Source organism: Penaeus chinensis, chromosome 9 (assembly GCF_019202785.1).
Source record: "Penaeus chinensis breed Huanghai No. 1 chromosome 9, ASM1920278v2, whole genome shotgun sequence".
Lineage (NCBI taxonomy): Eukaryota > Metazoa > Arthropoda > Malacostraca > Decapoda > Penaeidae > Penaeus > Penaeus chinensis.
This window is the reverse complement of record NC_061827.1, coordinates 33382788-33391342: the sequence shown is the minus strand read 5'-3', so window position 1 is coordinate 33391342 and position 8555 is coordinate 33382788.

The window sequence follows — 8555 nt, the reverse complement described above, 5'->3', positions numbered from 1 at the left end:
CTATGATATGGAAGGTAATTTGCATTGAAAGATATGTGAAAAAATGATTTGTTTTAGTGTTTCATTTACAGACGTAGTTATGTACTATTTTAGATTTAGAACATGACTTATTTGTTTTCACTGTTGCAGTTGCAGATGCAGAGTGCCGTGATAATATACTACGACTTGAGGCCTCTATCAACCAGTCACTGAGTGATGGAGGTGTTGTTTTGCTGAGAATTGCCTCCCTCCTTAACCAGTCTAGACCTGATGTACCTGTTTCGATAAGAGATAATATCAGCCGTATTGTCCGAGAACTTGAAAGTGTATTTAATGCGACTTTGAAGATGGCAATATATGTAAGAGAGTTAGCACAGATTGGTACAGGTCCATGTCCTGTTGAAGAGATGGAAATCATTCTATCTGAGCTAGAAGCCAAAAATGAAGAATTAGCTGCATATGCTGATGATGTATCACAACTTCCAGCAGCTTCATCAGAAGAATCAGTTTCCCTAGTTACTGATATAACGGATGTTTACTTTGTCTGTGTGAGCGTTCAAATTGAGTACGTTGAAATATTTACGGAAGTGTCTGAAATATTCAGCCGTAAAGAGACAAGTAGTGCAGCAACTTCAGAGGAATCGACTACCTCATCTGGAATAACAAGTATGTCACAATTCCGTGTTGGCTGTGAAGCCTTGTGGATCTGATACATATACTGACATATTGTATATATTCATGTCATAACCTGTATAAGAGTGGAGTATTTGCTTGAATAATGTGACTATTTAGGTATTGATATGGAAGGTAATTTGCATTGAAAGATATGTGAAAAATGATTTGTTTTAGTGTTTCATTTACAGACGTAGTTATGTATTATTTTAGATTTCAGGCTTATTCTCTGGAAGAGTGGCTTACGCTAAGAAATAGTAGTGATATGAGTGAAAGAACATGACTTATTTGTTTTCACTGTTGCAGTTGCAGATGCAGAGTGCCGTGATAATATACTACGACTTGAGGCCTCTATCAACCAGTCACTGAGTGATGGAGGTGTTGTTTTGCTGAGAATTGCCTCCCTCCTTAACCAGTCTAGACCTGATGTACCTGTTTCGATAAGAGATAATATCAGCCGTATTGTCCGAGAACTTGAAAGTGTATTTAATGCGACTTTGAAGATGGCAATATATGTAAGAGAGTTAGCACAGATTGGTACAGGTCCATGTCCTGTTGAAGAGATGGAAATCATTCTATCTGAGCTAGAAGCCAAAAATGAAGAATTAGCTGCATATGCTGATGATGTATCACAACTTCCAGCAGCTTCATCAGAAGAATCAGTTTCCCTAGTTACTGATATAACGGATGTTTACTTTGTCTGTGTGAGCGTTCAAATTGAGTACGTTGAAATATTTACGGAAGTGTCTGAAATATTCAGCCGTAAAGAGACAAGTAGTGCAGCAACTTCAGAGGAATCGACTACCTCATCTGGAATAACAAGTATGTCACAATTCCGTGTTGGCTGTGAAGCCTTGTGGATCTGATACATATACTGACATATTGTATATATTCATGTCATAACCTGTATAAGAGTGGAGTATTTGCTTGAATAATGTGACTATTTAGGTATTGATATGGAAGGTAATTTGCATTGAAAGATATGTGAAAAATGATTTGTTTTAGTGTTTCATTTACAGACGTAGTTATGTATTATTTTAGATTTCAGGCTTATTCTCTGGAAGAGTGGCTTACGCTAAGAAATAGTAGTGATATGAGTGAAAGAACATGACTTATTTGTTTTCACTGTTGCAGTTGCAGATGCAGAGTGCCGTGATAATATACTACGACTTGAGGCCTCTATCAACCAGTCACTGAGTGATGGAGGTGTTGTTTTGCTGAGAATTGCCTCCCTCCTTAACCAGTCTAGACCTGATGTACCTGTTTCGATAAGAGATAATATCAGCCGTATTGTCCGAGAACTTGAAAGTGTATTTAATGCGACTTTGAAGATGGCAATATATGTAAGAGAGTTAGCACAGATTGGTACAGGTCCATGTCCTGTTGAAGAGATGGAAATCATTCTATCTGAGCTAGAAGCCAAAAATGAAGAATTAGCTGCATATGCTGATGATGTATCACAACTTCCAGCAGCTTCATCAGAAGAATCAGTTTCCCTAGTTACTGATATAACGGATGTTTACTTTGTCTGTGTGAGCGTTCAAATTGAGTACGTTGAAATATTTACGGAAGTGTCTGAAATATTCAGCCGTAAAGAGACAAGTAGTGCAGCAACTTCAGAGGAATCGACTACCTCATCTGGAATAACAAGTATGTCACAATTCCGTGTTGGCTGTGAAGCCTTGTGGATCTGATACATATACTGACATATTGTATATATTCATGTCATAACCTGTATAAGAGTGGAGTATTTGCTTGAATAATGTGACTATTTAGGTATTGATATGGAAGGTAATTTGCATTGAAAGATATGTGAAAAATGATTTGTTTTAGTGTTTCATTTACAGACGTAGTTATGTATTATTTTAGATTTCAGGCTTATTCTCTGGAAGAGTGGCTTACGCTAAGAAATAGTAGTGATATGAGTGAAAGAACATGACTTATTTGTTTTCACTGTTGCAGTTGCAGATGCAGAGTGCCGTGATAATATACTACGACTTGAGGCCTCTATCAACCAGTCACTGAGTGATGGAGGTGTTGTTTTGCTGAGAATTGCCTCCCTCCTTAACCAGTCTAGACCTGATGTACCTGTTTCGATAAGAGATAATATCAGCCGTATTGTCCGAGAACTTGAAAGTGTATTTAATGCGACTTTGAAGATGGCAATATATGTAAGAGAGTTAGCACAGATTGGTACAGGTCCATGTCCTGTTGAAGAGATGGAAATCATTCTATCTGAGCTAGAAGCCAAAAATGAAGAATTAGCTGCATATGCTGATGATGTATCACAACTTCCAGCAGCTTCATCAGAAGAATCAGTTTCCCTAGTTACTGATATAACGGATGTTTACTTTGTCTGTGTGAGCGTTCAAATTGAGTACGTTGAAATATTTACGGAAGTGTCTGAAATATTCAGCCGTAAAGAGACAAGTAGTGCAGCAACTTCAGAGGAATCGACTACCTCATCTGGAATAACAAGTATGTCACAATTCCGTGTTGGCTGTGAAGCCTTGTGGATCTGATACATATACTGACATATTGTATATATTCATGTCATAACCTGTATAAGAGTGGAGTATTTGCTTGAATAATGTGACTATTTAGGTATTGATATGGAAGGTAATTTGCATTGAAAGATATGTGAAAAATGATTTGTTTTAGTGTTTCATTTACAGACGTAGTTATGTATTATTTTAGATTTCAGGCTTATTCTCTGGAAGAGTGGCTTACGCTAAGAAATAGTAGTGATATGAGTGAAAGAACATGACTTATTTGTTTTCACTGTTGCAGTTGCAGATGCAGAGTGCCGTGATAATATACTACGACTTGAGGCCTCTATCAACCAGTCACTGAGTGATGGAGGTGTTGTTTTGCTGAGAATTGCCTCCCTCCTTAACCAGTCTAGACCTGATGTACCTGTTTCGATAAGAGATAATATCAGCCGTATTGTCCGAGAACTTGAAAGTGTATTTAATGCGACTTTGAAGATGGCAATATATGTAAGAGAGTTAGCACAGATTGGTACAGGTCCATGTCCTGTTGAAGAGATGGAAATCATTCTATCTGAGCTAGAAGCCAAAAATGAAGAATTAGCTGCATATGCTGATGATGTATCACAACTTCCAGCAGCTTCATCAGAAGAATCAGTTTCCCTAGTTACTGATATAACGGATGTTTACTTTGTCTGTGTGAGCGTTCAAATTGAGTACGTTGAAATATTTACGGAAGTGTCTGAAATATTCAGCCGTAAAGAGACAAGTAGTGCAGCAACTTCAGAGGAATCGACTACCTCATCTGGAATAACAAGTATGTCACAATTCCGTGTTGGCTGTGAAGCCTTGTGGATCTGATACATATACTGACATATTGTATATATTCATGTCATAACCTGTATAAGAGTGGAGTATTTGCTTGAATAATGTGACTATTTAGGTATTGATATGGAAGGTAATTTGCATTGAAAGATATGTGAAAAATGATTTGTTTTAGTGTTTCATTTACAGACGTAGTTATGTACTATTTTAGATTTCAGGCTTATTCTCTGGAAGAGTGGCTTACGCTAAGAAATAGTAGTGATATGAGTGAAAGAACATGACTTATTTGTTTTCACTGTTGCAGTTGCAGATGCAGAGTGCCGTGATAATATACTACGACTTGAGGCCTCTATCAACCAGTCACTGAGTGATGGAGGTGTTGTTTTGCTGAGAATTGCCTCCCTCCTTAACCAGTCTAGACCTGATGTACCTGTTTCGATAAGAGATAATATCAGCCGTATTGTCCGAGAACTTGAAAGTGTATTTAATGCGACTTTGAAGATGGCAATATATGTAAGAGAGTTAGCACAGATTGGTACAGGTCCATGTCCTGTTGAAGAGATGGAAATCATTCTATCTGAGCTAGAAGCCAAAAATGAAGAATTAGCTGCATATGCTGATGATGTATCACAACTTCCAGCAGCTTCATCAGAAGAATCAGTTTCCCTAGTTACTGATATAACGGATGTTTACTTTGTCTGTGTGAGCGTTCAAATTGAGTACGTTGAAATATTTACGGAAGTGTCTGAAATATTCAGCCGTAAAGAGACAAGTAGTGCAGCAACTTCAGAGGAATCGACTACCTCATCTGGAATAACAAGTATGTCACAATTCCGTGTTGGCTGTGAAGCCTTGTGGATCTGATACATATACTGACATATTGTATATATTCATGTCATAACCTGTATAAGAGTGGAGTATTTGCTTGAATAATGTGACTATTTAGGTATTGATATGGAAGGTAATTTGCATTGAAAGATATGTGAAAAATGATTTGTTTTAGTGTTTCATTTACAGACGTAGTTATGTACTATTTTAGATTTCAGGCTTATTCTCTGGAAGAGTGGCTTACGCTAAGAAATAGTAGTGATATGAGTGAAAGAACATGACTTATTTGTTTTCACTGTTGCAGTTGCAGATGCAGAGTGCCGTGATAATATACTACGACTTGAGGCCTCTATCAACCAGTCACTGAGTGATGGAGGTGTTGTTTTGCTGAGAATTGCCTCCCTCCTTAACCAGTCTAGACCTGATGTACCTGTTTCGATAAGAGATAATATCAGCCGTATTGTCCGAGAACTTGAAAGTGTATTTAATGCGACTTTGAAGATGGCAATATATGTAAGAGAGTTAGCACAGATTGGTACAGGTCCATGTCCTGTTGAAGAGATGGAAATCATTCTATCTGAGCTAGAAGCCAAAAATGAAGAATTAGCTGCATATGCTGATGATGTATCACAACTTCCAGCAGCTTCATCAGAAGAATCAGTTTCCCTAGTTACTGATATAACGGATGTTTACTTTGTCTGTGTGAGCGTTCAAATTGAGTACGTTGAAATATTTACGGAAGTGTCTGAAATATTCAGCCGTAAAGAGACAAGTAGTGCAGCAACTTCAGAGGAATCGACTACCTCATCTGGAATAACAAGTATGTCACAATTCCGTGTTGGCTGTGAAGCCTTGTGGATCTGATACATATACTGACATATTGTATATATTCATGTCATAACCTGTATAAGAGTGGAGTATTTGCTTGAATAATGTGACTATTTAGGTATTGATATGGAAGGTAATTTGCATTGAAAGATATGTGAAAAATGATTTGTTTTAGTGTTTCATTTACAGACGTAGTTATGTACTATTTTAGATTTCAGGCTTATTCTCTGGAAGAGTGGCTTACGCTAAGAAATAGTAGTGATATGAGTGAAAGAACATGACTTATTTGTTTTCACTGTTGCAGTTGCAGATGCAGAGTGCCGTGATAATATACTACGACTTGAGGCCTCTATCAACCAGTCACTGAGTGATGGAGGTGTTGTTTTGCTGAGAATTGCCTCCCTCCTTAACCAGTCTAGACCTGATGTACCTGTTTCGATAAGAGATAATATCAGCCGTATTGTCCGAGAACTTGAAAGTGTATTTAATGCGACTTTGAAGATGGCAATATATGTAAGAGAGTTAGCACAGATTGGTACAGGTCCATGTCCTGTTGAAGAGATGGAAATCATTCTATCTGAGCTAGAAGCCAAAAATGAAGAATTAGCTGCATATGCTGATGATGTATCACAACTTCCAGCAGCTTCATCAGAAGAATCAGTTTCCCTAGTTACTGATATAACGGATGTTTACTTTGTCTGTGTGAGCGTTCAAATTGAGTACGTTGAAATATTTACGGAAGTGTCTGAAATATTCAGCCGTAAAGAGACAAGTAGTGCAGCAACTTCAGAGGAATCGACTACCTCATCTGGAATAACAAGTATGTCACAATTCCGTGTTGGCTGTGAAGCCTTGTGGATCTGATACATATACTGACATATTGTATATATTCATGTCATAACCTGTATAAGAGTGGAGTATTTGCTTGAATAATGTGACTATTTAGGTATTGATATGGAAGGTAATTTGCATTGAAAGATATGTGAAAAATGATTTGTTTTAGTGTTTCATTTACAGACGTAGTTATGTACTATTTTAGATTTCAGGCTTATTCTCTGGAAGAGTGGCTTACGCTAAGAAATAGTAGTGATATGAGTGAAAGAACATGACTTATTTGTTTTCACTGTTGCAGTTGCAGATGCAGAGTGCCGTGATAATATACTACGACTTGAGGCCTCTATCAACCAGTCACTGAGTGATGGAGGTGTTGTTTTGCTGAGAATTGCCTCCCTCCTTAACCAGTCTAGACCTGATGTACCTGTTTCGATAAGAGATAATATCAGCCGTATTGTCCGAGAACTTGAAAGTGTATTTAATGCGACTTTGAAGATGGCAATATATGTAAGAGAGTTAGCACAGATTGGTACAGGTCCATGTCCTGTTGAAGAGATGGAAATCATTCTATCTGAGCTAGAAGCCAAAAATGAAGAATTAGCTGCATATGCTGATGATGTATCACAACTTCCAGCAGCTTCATCAGAAGAATCAGTTTCCCTAGTTACTGATATAACGGATGTTTACTTTGTCTGTGTGAGCGTTCAAATTGAGTACGTTGAAATATTTACGGAAGTGTCTGAAATATTCAGCCGTAAAGAGACAAGTAGTGCAGCAACTTCAGAGGAATCGACTACCTCATCTGGAATAACAAGTATGTCACAATTCCGTGTTGGCTGTGAAGCCTTGTGGATCTGATACATATACTGACATATTGTATATATTCATGTCATAACCTGTATAAGAGTGGAGTATTTGCTTGAATAATGTGACTATTTAGGTATTGATATGGAAGGTAATTTGCATTGAAAGATATGTGAAAAATGATTTGTTTTAGTGTTTCATTTACAGACGTAGTTATGTACTATTTTAGATTTCAGGCTTATTCTCTGGAAGAGTGGCTTACGCTAAGAAATAGTAGTGATATGAGTGAAAGAACATGACTTATTTGTTTTCACTGTTGCAGTTGCAGATGCAGAGTGCCGTGATAATATACTACGACTTGAGGCCTCTATCAACCAGTCACTGAGTGATGGAGGTGTTGTTTTGCTGAGAATTGCCTCCCTCCTTAACCAGTCTAGACCTGATGTACCTGTTTCGATAAGAGATAATATCAGCCGTATTGTCCGAGAACTTGAAAGTGTATTTAATGCGACTTTGAAGATGGCAATATATGTAAGAGAGTTAGCACAGATTGGTACAGGTCCATGTCCTGTTGAAGAGATGGAAATCATTCTATCTGAGCTAGAAGCCAAAAATGAAGAATTAGCTGCATATGCTGATGATGTATCACAACTTCCAGCAGCTTCATCAGAAGAATCAGTTTCCCTAGTTACTGATATAACGGATGTTTACTTTGTCTGTGTGAGCGTTCAAATTGAGTACGTTGAAATATTTACGGAAGTGTCTGAAATATTCAGCCGTAAAGAGACAAGTAGTGCAGCAACTTCAGAGGAATCGACTACCTCATCTGGAATAACAAGTATGTCACAATTCCGTGTTGGCTGTGAAGCCTTGTGGATCTGATACATATACTGACATATTGTATATATTCATGTCATAACCTGTATAAGAGTGGAGTATTTGCTTGAATAATGTGACTATTTAGGTATTGATATGGAAGGTAATTTGCATTGAAAGATATGTGAAAAATGATTTGTTTTAGTGTTTCATTTACAGACGTAGTTATGTACTATTTTAGATTTCAGGCTTATTCTCTGGAAGAGTGGCTTACGCTAAGAAATAGTAGTGATATGAGTGAAAGAACATGACTTATTTGTTTTCACTGTTGCAGTTGCAGATGCAGAGTGCCGTGATAATATACTACGACTTGAGGCCTCTATCAACCAGTCACTGAGTGATGGAGGTGTTGTTTTGCTGAGAATTGCCTCCCTCCTTAACCAGTCTAGACCTGATGTACCTGTTTCGATAAGAGATAAT